This window comes from Hypanus sabinus, chromosome 2 (genome assembly GCF_030144855.1).
Source record: "Hypanus sabinus isolate sHypSab1 chromosome 2, sHypSab1.hap1, whole genome shotgun sequence".
Classification (NCBI taxonomy): Eukaryota; Metazoa; Chordata; class Chondrichthyes; order Myliobatiformes; family Dasyatidae; genus Hypanus; species Hypanus sabinus.
In genome coordinates this window covers 46764071-46781412 of record NC_082707.1, presented here as the reverse complement: position 1 = coordinate 46781412, position 17342 = coordinate 46764071, and the positions used below count along the sequence as shown (strand labels likewise).

Genomic DNA, 17342 nt, shown 5'->3' with positions numbered 1-17342 from the left:
TTTCAATGTTTTGTTTCACGAGTGGGTCTTAATACCATGAGATATGGGAGCCAGTTTAGGCCAGCTGGCCCATCAAGTCTGCTCCGCCATTCCATTATTGCTGATTTATTATCTCTCTAAAACCAATTCTATTCTCCTTCTCTCTCCTTGTAACCTTTGACACCCTGGCTAATCAAGAACCTATCAACCTCTGCTTTAAAGATACCCAATGATTTGGCCATCACAGCCAACTATGGCAATGACTTCCACAGAGTCACTACCATCTGGCTAAAGAAATTCCTCCTCATCTCTGTTCTGAATGGACTACGGTCTTCTGGTCCTCGACCCACCCACTTGAGGCAACATCCTCTGTCTAGGCCTTACAATATTTGATAGGTTTCAATGAGATGTCTCTCATTCTTCTAAAATCCAGTGAGTACAGGCCCAGAGTCATCAAATGCTCCTCATACCTCATACCTTTCATTTCCTGGAATCATCCTCGTGAACTTCCTCTGAACCCTCTCCAAAGCCAGCACATCCTTTCTTAGATAAGGGGCCCAAAACTGCTCACAATACTCCAAGTGTGATCTCACCTGTGCCTTATAAAGCCTCTGCATTACATCCTTGCATGCTCTAATTTTCTCAAAATGAATGCACATATTTGCCTTCCTCATCACCAACTCAACCTGCAAGTTAACCTTTAGGGAACGCTGCATAAGAGCTCTCAATTCTCTTTGTACCTCTGATTTTTGAATTTTCTCCCCATTTAGAAAACAGTCTATGTCTTTATTACTTCTATCAAACTGCATGAACATACACTTCCCTGCACTATATTCCATTTGCCACTTCTTCCCCATTCTCCCAATCTGTCCAAGACCTTCTTCAGACTCCCTGCTTCTTCAGCACTACCTGTTTCTCCACCTATCTTTGTATCGATCCCAAACTTGGCCACAAAGCCATCAATTCCCTTCTCCAAATCGTTGACATATACACATGAAAGAAAACGGTCCCAATATCGACCACTGTGGAACACCACCGGTCACCTGCAGCCAACCAGAGTAGGCCCCCTTTATTCTTAATCTTTGCCTCCTGCTGGTCAGCTAATCTTCGAACCATGCTAATCTCTTTCCTGTAATACAATAGGCTCTTATCTTGTTAACCAGCCTCATGTGTAGCGCCTTGTCAAAATCATTCTGACAATCCAAGTAAACAACATCCACTGACACTCCTTTGTCTATCCTGCCTGTTATTTCCTCAAGAAATTCCAACAGGCAAGACTTCCCCTTAAGGAAACCATGCCGACCTTGACCTGTTTTATCATGTGCCCCCAAGTACCCCCAAACCTCATCTTTAGTAATAGACCTCAACATCTTCCCAACCACTGAAGTCAGGCTAACTGGCCTAAAATTTCCTTTTCCTGCCTCCCTCCCTTCTTAAAGAGTGGAGTGACATGTGCAATTTTCCAGTCCTCCAGAACCATTGCAGAATCTAGTGATTTTTGAAAGATCATTGCCAACGCCTCTACAATCTCTTCAGCCACCTCTTTCTGAATCCTGAGATTCAGTCCATCCAGTCCAGGTGACTTGTCTGCCTTCAGACCTTTCAGCTTCCTCAGTAACAGCAATTACGTTCACTTCTGCCACCTGACACTCTCAAATTTTTAGCATACTGCTTCCAAACTAAAAACTGACACAAAATACTTATTAAGTTTATCCGCATTTTCTTTGAACCCCATTAGTACCTGTCCAGCATAGTTTCCAATGATCTGATATCCACTCTCACCTCTCTTTTACTCTTTGTCTGTCTGAAAAAAAACCTTTAGTGTCCTCTTTTATATTATTGGCTAGCTTTCATATTTCATTTTTTTCTCTCCTTATAGCTTTTTTAGTTGTCTTCTGTCAGGTACCCTGTAATCCTGCATTTTAAAGGAGGAGTTTTCCACGTCTTAGCTAGCATCTTGTCTACACTTGTTATACAGTACCATGCAAAAGTCTTAGGCATAGCTAGGGTGTCTAAGACTTTTGTACATAAACTGTACTTGTCAATGTGGAGCAGAGAGCAAGTTCGTAAATCTGGTGAGAACAAAGGATGTTGGGAGTGGTAAAGGTGGAGTTAAATGTGAGGAGTGTAGGACTGGCGGTAGGGAAGGAACGCCAGTAGCGGGGTGGTAGTGTGGGTGCTGAGACACCAGGCAAGGTTACTTGATTCCAAACAATTAGTATATTGGTCATTATAGAATGTCTCTCTGGTGCTTCCTGCTCCCTTCCACTTTTCCCAACCATAAGTACCCTCTCACTGCCCCCTTCCCATTCTCAGTCCACAATAAAGACTCATAACAGAATCAATTTTATCATCACTCACAAATGTCACAATTTTTTTTTTGTAACAGCAGTGCAGTGCCATACATAACATTACTATAGTACTGAACAGGCTGCCGCGTGGCCAAGTGGTTAAGGCGATCGCCTAGTTATCTGAAGGTCGCTAGTTCAAACCTTGGCTGAGGTTGTGTGTGTGTCCTTGAGCAAGGCACTCAACCACACATTGCTCTGCGATGACACCGGTGCCAAGCTGTATGGGTCCTAATGCCCTTCCCTTGGACAACATTGGGCAACATTGAGCAAGCTTGGGCAACTGCCGGTCCTCCATTAAAAAAAACCTTGCCCAGGCTTACACTCCTGGAAACTTTCCAAGGTGCTAACGGAGGCCTACACATAGTACTGTGCAAAAGTCTTAGGCACCCTATTTATCTATAAGATTTCCACACAGTACTGTACCCTTCACTCCAATTTTTAAACTTAAGTTCTTCAATCAATTAAATGATTCCAAATGGCTAAGCACTCTTAGTTTCTGCCTGTTCTAGCCCAAACCTGGCCACTCTAGCAGTGGCCCACTCCAACAATGGCTGCTCTCACAATGGCCACTCTACTTACACCTCGCTTCTTTTTATTGGCCCTTGCTAAGCTACTAATAATGCAAGCAATCTCCCACTCAGAAGGCAAGTCTCAATATGCCCATTGCTTTTTAAGTCTGGTACATAAAGTCCATAAGGAACTGTCTCCCACTCACCCCGTAATCTCCTACTCCACTGGCAAGTCCCAAAAGGCCCCAGTCTCCATTTCCTGCCCCCGTCCCTCCATCTACATTGCAGCACTGAATTGTACAAGGCTTTGCTGCTGTGCCATTGAGGATCGGGGACTATTTTAGCAACATTAACGCCAATAGAGTTGGAAAAGGAAAATCCCAATGTTTGAAGATCCACAGTGGAGATGGAACAGCTTACTACTGGCAGACAAGCAAACAGCTGGAGGAACTCAGCACGTCATGCAGCATGCCTGAGGGAAAAGGAATTGTCAACATTTTGGATGGAAACCCTGCAGCAACACATGAGTTAATGCAGGGTTTCAAACTGAAATCTCAACATTCATGTGACAGAGAGCATTTGGTAAATGCACCTCTTGCACATGTGCATTTACACACACACACAAACATTGCCTTGTCGTTATGCTGTCATTGCACTGACTGTGTGCACTTTAATGTCTTCCCTGGTATACTTTCATAATGAGCCCTAAGCCAAGCTGGGCTGGCTTTATGGTGCCTTTCCTGTCACAAACAACAGAATATTCCATTTCTTTAGTAATGGGGATTTGGAAATGTGCATATGTTGTTGGTATACTGTATTTAAGGCAGATACTTATTTTTATTTTATAATATTCTTGTAACTACATTATGGGTGCATCATATTGTAATTCATGTGTAGTCTTATGTTAACTTTGTTGGTAATTAAAGATGGTGTGTCTCAGTGCCAAATAAAAAGCCGTTCATCGTCCTTAGTGAGAGAAAAGGGATGAGAGCTGCCAGAGGTTCACACTGGACAAGAATAACTACAGATCTGTTATTGTGGTTTCTGGTAGATATCTTTTTGTAAATATTTGCAATTTTTTTTCTCTATTATTGTTAATTTTGTAAGTTTGATTTTTGATGCACTTAATAAACACCCTTGCACAAAGTGCTAAGTGACTCCAGCCATTTTTTCCTTTAATAAATCTAGTCAAGAAGAAAAGAAAAGCTTACAAAAGGTTCAGAGAGCTAGGTAATGTTAGAGATCTAGAAAATTATAAGGCTAACAGGAAGGAGCTTAAGAGTGGGTGCGTGGAATGAGCTGCCGGCAACAGTGGTGGAGGCGGATACTTTTGGATAGGTACATGGAGCTTGGAAAGCTAGAGGTCTACGGGTAAGCATAGTAATTTCTAAGGTAGGGATATGTTTGGCACAACTTTGTGGGCTGAAGGGCCTGTATTGTGCTGTAGGTTTTCTATGTTCAATCATAACCCTTGAATCTAACTGTTTCCTTTCCCCTTGTGCTGCTGGTTGAACTGTTGAGTTTCTCCTGCAGATTTCATGTTGCTGCAGATTGCAACATCTACTCTCTCCTGTTAACAGAGTTCTAGGCCAGACTCTAATAGGTCCTTGAATGGACCATCATTTATAACCCTGCACCACACAAAAGATTTTTCAGAATTTTTCCCAGATATCTTTATAAATTCTTCTTTTACCCTTCTAGTCAGGAAAAAAAAAAGAACTATACTGGCATTATAATCCTGAAGGAACATATACTTTGATAAGATCATCCAAACCTACTTTTTTCACTTTCTTCATCCCTCCATCCTGGACAGCAAAGATCCATTTTCAACAATTAGCATCACTTCTACCTGAACATTGTACTCAGACTAAACAGTTTAAGCTTTTTTTCTAAAGTATGCTACTGTTGTTTCAGCATAATTTAGTGTGGTTTCACTTCATTGACAACTGTAATGCTGTCATGAGGACAGATCTGTGAGCTCTCCAGAAATCTTTCAACACCACCCACAGTAAGCGCATGTGTTTTCTGTTCATTGTGATTGGCTTTACACTTAGCAGAGATGTATTTCAGCAACTATTGATCTATTTGCAGATTTTATCATGCTCTTTATCTGGATCAGTGACCCATCTCCAGTTCTGAAACTGCCACTTGCAGTTTAATGTCATGTCCATAACATAATTAAACCATAAGAGCATGCGACTATAAGATACAGAAGCAGAATTAGGCCATTTGGCCCATTGCGTCTGCTCTGCCATTTCATCATGGCTGATCGAATTTTCCTCTCAGGGCCAATCTCCTGCCTTCTCCCTGTATCCCTTCATGCCCTGACCAATCAAGAATCTCTCATCTCTGCCATAATTACTTGGCCTCAGCAGCTACCTGGGGCAAAGAACTCCACAGAATCATCAATTTCGGGCTAAAGGTATTCCTCATCTCCATTCTAAAAGGATGCTCCTCTATTCTGAGTGCCAGAGATTTTTGTATCAACGTCATTATCGTATATTAGTAGGGTCCTGAGCTCAATCCCAGTCAGTATCTTCCCCAGCAAGAGAAAATCTGCAGACGCTGGAAATCCGAGCAACACCACACAAATTGCTGGGGGAACCCAGCAGGCCAGGCAGCATCTGTAGAAAAGAGTACAGTCGATGTTTCAGGCTGAGACCCTTCATCAGGACTGGGGAGGAAAAGATGATGAGTCAGTATCTTCCCCACCTTTTTGCCTCTCCTATTTCTGCTGCCTCCTTGCTTTCTATTACCCAAATTGTGCTGTCCTAACTGCTTCTATTTGAAATCAGAAACATCACATTGTGATCATGATGTCAATGTTATTTAAGCTAATGATTAAATATTTAAGCTAGATATTTAAGTTAATGATTTTCCAGTGTATGCTTGGAATATCATAACCTCAAAAACCACAATTAGGTTTTTCATCTGAAACAGCATCTATAATTATTGATATTTCTCCTGATAACAAATGCAATTTATCACACAATATTGTCTGTTTAGATTTTCCATTTCTATTATACTATGATCATTTGCTTTCAATCTGTTGGGATCTCCCAGTATTTAGTGAATGATTTCTGAAGACTCACAGAGCTTTACAAATCTCATTCCTGATTATTCACTGAACTCGAGGGGGAGGGAGGGTGGGTGGGGGATTACGCAGCCCGTCCCGAGGGACTTGTCTATCTTGAGACATTTTGACCTTTGATCATCTTGTTGATGTAAAGGTTTACTGGGTAGATTTTCGTCATCAACACCTGGAGAGTAACAGGACACATTTGCACACCTGCCAGAGACCTGTTACTGAGATCAATAAAATGAGCATCAGGAGAGCTGTACAAAGACGGGTAATTCACCCACCAGTCCTGATGAAAGGTCATTGACCTGAAGCACAGGGGAAGGAAGGATTTTAATTTGAGAGCCGAGGGTCTCACAGTGAGTGGGGAATGAACCTGAGTGTCAGGCTGCGATCAGCAAACCCTGAAGGCAGAAAGAATTGGTTATTTAGATTTTGGCTATTTCATCCACAGTTTATAAATTTAACCGAAGGCACACAAGCTCCCTCAGGCTTGCCTTTGAAGCCCTCATGAGAATAGAGCAGCAAGCTTTGAACACAGGCTGGTGAGGAGGAGGAAGGGGAAAGAGTGGTACAGAAAGCCTGGGACACTTGACAGTAGCAGCATACAGTTTTTAAAGTTTGATGAAACCCTTTTGTGCCTCATGTTTCCCCAACATAAAATGGTCTGACCCACTGATCATTTTCTGTTTGAATTTCCAGCAGACACTTGTGTTTAATGGATGCGCGGTGAATCAAATCAAAAACCATGAGCCTGTTTGGGGCCAAGTTAAACGAGATGATTGAGCCTTGTATGCAGTTTTTGGCTTCATTGAAAGGACATGAGGATGCTGAAGGAGCAGAGCGGGGATTTGTTAGAATTATTCTGTATTTGGAATTAAAAAGTCAGGAAGCAGGGAATCCATGGAAACTTGGCTCTGTGGATTCAGAACTGGCTTGTTCACAGAACACAGAGGGAGGTAGTAGATGAAGCAATACTCCCTGGAGGCCAGTGACCAGAGGCATTCTGCAGGGATCTGCTCTCGGACCTGGGCTCATTGTGATTTTGACTAATGACTTGGATGAGCAAATGAAAAGGTGGGTTAGTAAGTTTGCAGATACACAAAGGTTAGTGATGTTGTGGGTAGCTGGGCTGAGATGTGGTAAAATGGATTTCACTTCAGAAAAGAGCGAAGTGATTCACTTTGGAAAGTCCATGTTGAACACAGAATGCAGGGTTAATGGTGCCCTCATTCTCCTGATCTCCAGGGAATACAGACCAAGAGTTGCCAGACGTTCCTCATATAGTAACCCTTTCATTCCTGGAATCATGTTCATGAATCTTCCCCGAACCCTCTCCAATGTCAGTACATCCTTTCTAAAATACAGAGCCCAAAAAGAGGGTTGTAGTGGAGGGAGTACATTCAGATTGGAGGGTTGTGACTAGTGGTGTCCCACAAGGATCTGTTCTGGGTCCTCTACTTTTCATGATTTTTATTAACGACCTGGATGTGGAGTAGAAGGGTGGGTTGGTGAGTTTGCAAGTGACACAAAGGTTGGTGGTGTTGTAGATAGTGTAGAGGATTGTCGAAGATTGCAGAGAGACATTGATAGGATGCAGAAGTGGGCTGAGAAGTAGCAGATGGAGTTCAACCCAGAGAAGTGTGAGGTGGTACACTTTGGAAGGACAAACTCCAAGGCAGAATACAAAGTAAATGGCAGGATACTTGATAGTGTGGAGGAGCAGAGGGATCTGGGGGTACATGTTCACAGATCCCTGAAAGTTGCCTCACAGGTAGAAAGGGTAGTTAAGAAAGCTTAAGGGGTGTTAGCTTTCATAAGTTGAGGGATAGAGTTTAAGAGATGCGATGTATTGATGCAGCTCTGTAAAACTCTAATTAGGCCACATTTGGAGTACTGTGTCCAGTTCTGGTCGCCTCACTATAGGAAGGATGTGGAAGCATTGGAAAGGGTACAGAGGAGATTTACCAGGATGCTGCCTGGTTTAGAGAGTATGGATTATGATCAGAGATTAAGGGAGCTAGGGCTTTACTCTTTGGAGAGAAGGAGGATGAGAGGAGACATGTTAGAGGTGTACAAGATATTAAGAGGAATAGGCAGAGTGGACAGCCAGCGCCTCTTCCCCAGGGCACCACTGCTCAGTTCAAGAGGACATGGCTTTAAGTTAAGGGGAGGGAAGTTCAAGGGCGATATTAGAGGAAGGTTTTTCACTCAGAGAGTGGTTGGTGCGTGGAATGCACTGCCTAAGTCAGTGGTGGAGGCAGACACACTAGTGAAGTTTAAGAGACTACTAGACAGATATATGGAGGAATTTAAGGTGGGGGGTTATATGTGAGGCAGGGTTTGAGGGTCAGCACAACATTGTGGGCCGAAGGGCCTGTAATGTGCTGTACTATTCTAAAAAGGCGCACAATACTCCGTGTGGTCTCACAAGTGCCATATAGAGCCTAAACATCACAGCCCTACTCTTATATTCTATACTTCTAGAAATGAATGCCAACATTGAATTCACCTTCTTCACCACCGACTCAACCTGGAGCTTAACTTTTAGGGTATCCTGCACAAAGACTCCCATGTCCCTCTGCATCTCTGTATTTTGAATTCTCTCTCCATCTATATAATAGTCTGCCCATTTACTTCTTCCACCAAAGTGCATGACCATACACTTTCCAACACTGTATTTCATTTGCCACTTCTTTGCCCATTCACCTAAACTATCTAAGTCAATCTGCAGGCCCTCAGTTTCAACACTACCCGTTCCGCCATCTATCTTTGTTTCATCTACAAATTTAGCCACAAATCCATTAATCCCAAGTCCAAATCATTGACATACATCCTAAAAAGCAACGGTCCCAATACAAACCACTGTGGAATTCCCCTGGTAACCGGCAGCCAGCCAGAATAGTACCCCTTCATTCCCATTCTCTGTTTTCTGCTGATCAGCCAATGCTCCACCCATGCTAGTAACTTCCCTGTAATTCTATGGGTTCTTATCTTGCTAAGCAGCCTCATGTGTAGCACTTTATCAAAGGCCTTCTGGAAAGCCATGTGCACCACATTTACTGCATCTCCTTTGTCTACCTTGCTTGTAATTTCCTCAAAAATTGGCAGTAGGCTTGTCAGACAGGACTTTCCTTTCAGGAAACCATGCTGTCTTTGGCCTATCTTGTCATGTGCCTCCAGGTACTTCCTGACAATCGATTCCAACAACTTCCTAACCACTGATGTCAAGCTAACAGGTCTGGAGTTTCCTTTCTACTGCCTCCCACCCTTCTTAAATAGCAGAGTAATATTTGCAGTTCTCCAGTTATCAGGTACAATGCCAGAATCTATTAATTCTTGAAAGATCATTGTTAATGCCTCCACAATCTATTAAAACGTGTTCAGCTATTTCCTTCAGAACCCGAGGGTGCAATTCTTCAGGCCCATGAGATTTATCCACCCTCAGACCATTAAACTTCCTGAGCACCTTCTCAGTCGTATTTTTCACTGCATATATTTCACTTCCCTGACACTCTTAAATGTCTGGTATACTGCAGATGTCTTTTACTGTGAAGACAGGTGCAAAATACACATCCAGTTCCTCTGCCATCTCTGCATCTCTCATTACACTATCTCCAGCATCATTTTCTATTGGTCCTATATCTATCCTCAACTATCTCTTACCCTTTATATACTTGAAGAAACTTTTAGAATCTTGTTTGATATTAGTTGTCAGCTTCCTTTCATTCCTTTTCCTTCCTAATGACCTTCTTTCTTTCTTTCTTTCTGCAAGTTTTAAAAAGCTTTCCAATCCTCTATCTTCCCACTAGCTTTGGCTTCCTTGTAAGCCCTCATTTTTGCTTTTACTTTGCCTCTGACTTCACTTTTCAGCCACGGTAGTGTCCTTCTTCCATTCGAGAATTTATTCTTATTTGGAATATATCTGTCTTGCACTGCCCTCATTTTTTACATAAACTCCAGCCATTGCTGCTCTGCTAACCTTCCTTCTGATGTTCCTTTCCAGTCAGCTTTGGCCAGTTCCCCTCTCATGCCATTTTAATTTCCTTTATTCCACTGAAATACCGACACATTGGATTTTAGCTTCTCTTTCTCAAATTTCAACGTGAACATCATATTGTGATCACTGTTTCCTCAGGGTTCCTTCACCTTAAGTTCTCTTATCACCTCCAGATCATTGCACAACACCCAATCCAGCACGTCTGATCCCCTATTGGTCTCAACAACAAGATTTGCTAAAAAGCCATACCTTAGACATTCTACAAATTCTCTCTATTGAGGTCCAGTACTGACCTGGTTTTCCCAACCCACTTTCAGGTTAAAATCCCCAACAATTATATTACCATTGCCCTTCTGACACATCATTTCTATCTCTTGCTGTAATTTGTAATCCGCATCCCGGCTGCTGTTTGGAGGCCTATATACAACTCCCATTAGGGTCCTTTTACCCTTGCCATTACTTAACTCAACCCGTAGAGACTCTACACCTTCCGATCCTATGCCATCCCTTTCCAACGATTTAATATTATTATACACAGTGCCACACCAACCCCCTTTGCCTACTAACCTATCTTTCCAATACACCATATATCCTTGGACATTCAACTCCCAAGGTTGCAGCAAAAATTGATAGGATGGTTAAGAAGGTACTTGGTCGTCATTGTCAGAAGACTGAGATCAAGAGCAACAAGACAGGGATAGTGCTCTATAGACTGAACTTGGAATACTGTGTTCAGTTCTAGCTGCCTCATTATAGGAAAGCATGTGTAATCTTTAGGGAGGCTGCAGTGGATGCTGCCTGGATTGAACAGCAAGTCTTATGAAGATAGGTTGATAGAGAAGGCTTTTCACTTTGGAGAAGAGAATGACGGAAGACTTGATTGAGGTGTACAAGATGATAATAGGTATAGACAGAGTGGATAGCCAGGGTGGAAAACAATTAATATGAGGGGGCAAAACTTTAAGGAGTTTGGAGGGAAGTGTGTGGGGATATCAGTGAGAGGTCTATTGCACAGTTTTAGTTGTGTGTATTGCTCTGCAAGGGTTGGTGTTTGAGGTGGATTATTAGGGATATTTAAGTGATTCGTAGATTGACACATGGATGAAAAAATGGACTGTGTGGGATGAAAGGTTAGATTGAAGGTTAAAGGTCTGCACAACATCATGGGCTGAAGGGTCTCTACTGTACTGTAATATACAGACTTCCAGAGGCTATAGTAGGAGAAGGTAAGAAATATTGGAAATGAAAGATTGTGTTGTGACTGTGGAGAGACATGGAAGCTGGGCATATCGAAGACTTTATTTATTACAACAAGCAGGCATAATTCTGGAGACACTGTCAGTAGAGCCTCACAAACCCAAATACATCACATCGTTATACCCTTAAGATCAAAGGGGATAGCAATACAATGTCAATAGCTGCAATGACATAGTTTGCATCTATATCTTGGGTTGACATTTTTTCCTTTGAATTATGTGTCTACAATGAGAGACACCTCTGTATGAGCAAACACCTTTGCTGGGAGAAACATAATTAGCATAGACAGTCTAAAAGATTTCTGATCACAGAGATACAAACACCCAAAATGGATGTGTTCAGGACTGTCCCTCAGCACACAAAAACTATAGATGGCCTATGTTGTGACCATGTTTGAAATGCTAAGTGACATCAGTCTGGTATGCCAACTTGGACTCAGGTCACAGTGGTGCAAATTATTTAGCCATATTCCTGGTTTGATGCAGACGAATTAACACAACCCAATTCCCTTATCGTTTGGCTCATGTATATGCAAAAATCTCATGGTCACCATTTTGCAAACCATATCTCAGACTGCTGGCTTTGAACTTCATGCTTTCAACTTGCAATAAAAACTGAAGACTAACTGCGAGCTTCCTGAACATATTTGTATCTATAATAAGAACTGAAGCTTGGTTCTTGTTTTAATTAACATCTGATATATTCACATAATTCCAGAATACTCCCTTCTTTTGTCCCCTGGAGAGAAATCTATCCCAAGAAGACAAAACTTCAAAGACAATCTACTTAAGTAGGGCAGTAAAAATGCCCTTCCCTTCAGATACCTTTGCCAATTACTAACCTATCATACCCCTATGTGCATCCACATCTACACTACCAGCCCGAATAACTAAAAGACTAAGCAGAAATGGCAATAAAGTTTTCCAAAAATTTGATCACATCCTCTTCTTAAACATGTTTGTCTCCTCGACTTCAACCAGTCTTTAAAATGCAGTTTTATCATTTGTGTGTTTGGCCTTGCTGACCAGTTGCAGTTTAATCTCACCCTTATCTTCACCCATTCAATATTTGATAGCTAAAACTCAGCAGTGGCTATCAGTAGTTATTCTGTGTGCAGGGACGCCAGCAAGGTAAATTTGTTTCTGGTTCGCAGGCAATAGTTCACATGACAAGAAACTGTCAGAATAATCTGACAACAACTCCCTCAGTTCCTTTGATTGAACAGCAAGAGGATTTGAAATGGTCTGTATTGACTACAAAACCTCACCCCAGTGGCACCCCTTCCTGGACTGCCCTTTTGATTGCTGGTCCAACTACTGCAAGGATCCGGCTCATTGGAATTCACTGCCATTCAGGCTGAAGTGGCTGCCTTCAGCTGCTGTTTCTTCCCTTACTCTGTGTCCTTTGCTTTTGAAGTTGTGGAACTTGATGTCTCTGCCATAACTTGGAGCCCTTCCCATCCATTTTCCCATTACCTTTCCATTCTTATCGATATAACTAATCACCTATGTCCCAGAACCAGACTTCATTACAAAGTGCAGTTACAGTTATACTTTACCATGCTATTCAGGGCTCGCTGACATGATCACTGCAAGTCTTCTTCATTCACGTTCCTACTCCTTTACCCGCAAGTCTGCTTCCATCAGGAATGGTCATGTGATGTACTTAGGTTCTCTGTAATGGCTGTTAATGGGTGGACTTGATCCCTTGTTCTGTCTGTGAGGGCAACAAGAAGGTGAGTTATACAGTTTAACCTGAGTCCAGTGTTTCCACTGACAGGTGTCAGACACAGGTGTCAAATGTCACAAGCACCACCAGTGGGCCTGTCCACCAGGGAGTGAACCCTGCCATTTCAGGCAGTTCCCTTACCGTGACTTGGTCACCTGTCTGTGAGAGGATTTTCTTCTCTCCCTCTGGCTCTCTCTGATCAGCAATGTATCTCTGCTGTTTTGCTCTGCTAAACCTGGTCCTTCACATCTCCACATAATCTTACTAAATTTTCTCCAGTAGTTTCTTCCTCTACACTTTCATGTTGCCTCATGTTCCTTTCCTCTTTGCCCCGTGACTTGCAAACTCATTCCCTTTCTGATCCTTACTCTCCTCTTCCTGATGTGTCTCTAATTTAATTGCAGCTATCTTTGCAGGCATCTGCACTGCTTTTAACAGTGCTTCACTGTGTTTGGTCCCTACATTTGGCGAGTCCCTAGCATTATCCACTCTCCTATCTCATCTTGAGGCTGCTGTCTCTCTGTGGGCGATGTCAGCTCTGTTTATCATGTTCACTGTCACCGACTTGTCCGTGTTATTTCTCCCTTTCCTGAGTCTATGATAGCGCCTGCCTTACTCAGTGTGTCTACCCTCGGACAATACCCATATTGTTTGGACACACCCAAAAATCAACAGGAAGCTGCACTTTCTCAATCTCAAGCACCCGGGGCTGACTTCTGTCTACTCTCATGGTTTCACCTCCTCCGCTGATAATGTAAATCGCCTCTCCAGTCGTGGGCAAGGTGGGTCAGTTATCAAAGCTGATGACTAGCATATTATATTACTAGCCCCCTAATAAACCTCTTATATGCATCCATGAATGGCTACTACTGACTATGGAGACTCCTACCTGTCATTTGTCTGACCTGGTTACTGTCCTGCCTAGCTCTAGGATCTAATGGGCAGTCAGATTGGGCAGAGAGGGCATCCCTGTAGTTTCTGCCTGTTTTGGTGGGTGACTCTCACACGTTCTTTCTTTTTAGAATACTGCCTCCATTTATGGCCTGATAGGCCACAGTTTCACCTTTTGTCATCTGCTCTGACACTCCCTGGCTAGGTGGCTGGCACACAAGGCAAGTCTTCTGTGACATTGCAACAGCTACATCCACTACATCCACTTTACGACTTCTCTTCCCCCTCCGCTGATCTATCTCTCCAGCCCATTATGCTATCTCCGGGTTAGTCAATTCCACTGGCATCCCCAAGTCTAAAACTTTCTGGTGACCTGAGCTCAGACCAACCTTCAGCAATTTCAGGAAGACTAGATCATCCCTCCCTGGATTGTCCAACACTGAGTATTCCTCATATGGTCGAAATTTACACTTTGCTCAGTCTATGGCAGACTCATCAGCTCTCTGAACCACTGACATTATCATTCTCCAATTACTCTCACCTCACCCTGATGCACCATCAATAACTCTCTCTGAGACGTGAAGGCGAGATATCGGCTTTTATTGACTGGAAGAAGGAACAAGCAGTGAGTGACCACCATACTACATCCTGGAGACTGAGAGGCCGGGCTCAGGCCTCAATCGCCTTTATACCGGGGTCTGTGGGAGGAGCCACAGGAGCAGTCAGCAGGGGGGCATGTCCAGACAGGTATATGTAGTTCACCACACCCGCCCCCCCCCCCCAGTGGCCTCCTCACTTCCCCCTTAAAGAAGTCATATCTCTCCTCATTAAAGGCATTCCCGCTAATTGCCTATGTACCATCCTGCACTCCCTGGGCCATACTGTCCCACATGTTTCTCAAACATTTTGTTTTCACCAACACGCATAAATCTTTTGAGTGCTTCTGGTGAATTGCAATCATTTCTTCAGCTTATGCCAGAATTCTCGCAAATGTCTTGAAGTGAGGGCAGCTCTGATGAAATGCTCTGCTTTTCCCTGGAGGAAGGGCTTATGGATGGTGGTAATCAGCATTAAGGCCTAGCTGGAGTCATCAGGATTCTCAGCCCACTATTGCCTGACCTCAATAGGTGCCATCCCAACAATACACCTGGGAACAGCCTCTCCCTCAAACTTCTCATACTAAGCAAAGTATACAGGATCGATAAAAATTAAACAGTACATACTTAAAACCATAGAGTATGTACTCCGTAATCTTCCACTTCTGTGCCACTGATCTCATTATGCCTGTTGTGTTCACTTTCATATAAAAGTCTCTTATTCCAGTTTCAAACTTATTCTTGAAACACACAAACAAGTATATTATTATTCAGATTCGTGGACATATAGGTATGCACCCTTGTGTCCCAAACAGTCAGTCAGTAAACGTCTTTCACAGTTGTTGGCCCTGTTTCTCACAAACACACGCGCACACACACACACACACACACTCTCTCTCTCTCTCTCTCTACCCCCCCCCCCCCACATTTTTATGTCTACCAGTTCAACTGTTCGTGCATCCTTCGATGCTTTGTGATCTCATGGTCTTTGATCTGAATATATCTAAGCATGGGTGCTACTCTTAAAAATACTCACCACCTTAGGCAGTACGAGTCACTGGCCACACAATGGTCCAAATAACTTAGCACATGTTGCCTTGGTTTGATGCAGCCAATAAACACAACTCCATTGCCTTAAAGTTTGGCTTATGCATATGCAAATGTATTATGGCCAACATTTTGCAAACCACATCTTAGTCTGAGAAATTTTAACTTCAATTTATTAAAAAAAACTGAAGAGTTGAAACATTTCAAGGGAATAAAGTGCTAATAAAAAGGTAAGGTACAGATAAACAAAATAGGGTAAAATGAAGTGGATTCAATTCAAAAATTAATACCACGTCAATTCCAAAGTCCTTTGTAGGTGTCAGTTCTCTGATCTTCCATTAAACCAGAGCACCATCCAGTGGCCAACAACAGCCAGCATTAAACTTAGTGAAAAGACTTTTCTCATGGACAGAGTTTCAGTGGAATGGTAAAACAGCACTGAAGCAATGTTTGTTTCTACAAATGTTAGCATGTTACTGAATTACATCCATTTACACTAAATTATAAAGCTCCATTAAAATTTGATATAAAAACAGAAAAAGCTGGAAGTTCAGCTGGTTTGGTAAAATCTGTGGAGAGAGAAAGAGAGTTCACGTTTCAGTTTACTGACCTCTGGTGTGAAAATGTCTTGGGTTGTTTGTATCATTTCAACAGACTTAAGCATGTGAATCATAACTGACATTTTTTCTTTGCACAAGTTAAGCAACAGCAAGCAATCTTTTTCATCAAATATAATCTGAAACAAAAATCTAAAGAGAGCAGAGAGATGTTTTTAATACACAAAATGCTGGAGGAACTCAGCAGGCCAGCCAGCATCTATGATACAGAGTACAGTTGACATTTCGGGCTGAGACCCTTCAGCAGGTCTGGCCCGAAACAGTGACCGTACTCTTTTCCATAGATGCTGCCTGGCCTGCTGAGTTCCTCGGCATTTCGTGTGTGTGTTGTTTGGATTTCCAGCATCTGCAGATTTTCTCTTGTTTGTGACAGGAAGATGCTTTTTTCTGGCTCCAGTGGACAACCGGTAACTTGGTCGCATACTCATCTCTGCCGAGTCCTTTTCTGCTACGTAGTATGGATCGTGAATCCATAAAAATACATGTTGTCCAACGCTGATTACTGGTGATTAAATTTAATCTTTGAATCATTGCCTCCATAGACTAGATAATTGTTGAAACAGCTATAAAGTGTAATAAAGATAACAACGGAACACGTATTATAAAAACTGATTTTACAAATAAAGGGATGTGTTGTGACAAATTATCACAAGTTACAAGGGTCTGTTTGATGATTATTGCTGGAATGAAATTTACTGGCATTAGTGTAATGCAAGGTTAATCCTGAGTGTATGTTTGTGGTCCTTTGCCTCTGTAGTCCATCCATTCCAAGGTTTGACATTTTGTATGTTTAGAGTTGATCACTGTTGTAACATGTGGTAATCTGATTTACCACAATCTGCCTTTCTGTTGGCTTGAACTGGTCTGGCCATTCTCCTCTGACCTCGCTCATTAACAAGGCATTTTCGCCCACAGAGCTACCGCCCACTGGATGTCTTTTTTTGCTTTTCGCAAACTACTGTGCATGAAAATCCCAGGAGATCAGCAATTTCAGAGATATTCAAGTTGACTTTGGCATCAACAAAATCACTTAGAGCACATTTCTTTCCCATTCTGATGTCTGGTCTGAACAACAACTGAACCTGTTGATCATGTCTGCATGCTTACATGCAATGAGTTGCTGCCTCATGATAAGCTGATTAGACATTTGCATTAATGAGGTATGCCTAATAAATTGGCCACTGATGATCTAAATATTCATTGTGGTTCAATTCTCTGAAAAAATATGATTTGAATTTAGAGCAATCTTCAAAATTAGTATTGCATCTGTGGTTTAAAACTGATATGT

At 42.4% G+C, this 17342-nt stretch overlaps 1 long non-coding RNA gene across 2 annotated transcripts in view; it reads right to left on the bottom strand.

Moving 5' to 3' along the window:
* LOC132378552 (uncharacterized) overlaps nt 1-15580 on the bottom strand; it is a 30132-nt gene extending 14552 nt beyond the window's left edge. For both annotated transcript variants that reach the window (XR_009507103.1, XR_009507104.1), the window contains exons 1-2: nt 15427-15580; nt 12734-12891 (exon numbers count right to left, since the gene is read on the bottom strand). This is a non-coding gene — a long non-coding RNA (uncharacterized LOC132378552). The remainder of the gene's footprint in view (nt 1-12733; nt 12892-15426) is intronic.
* Between the last annotated feature and the right edge of the window lie 1762 nt (nt 15581-17342).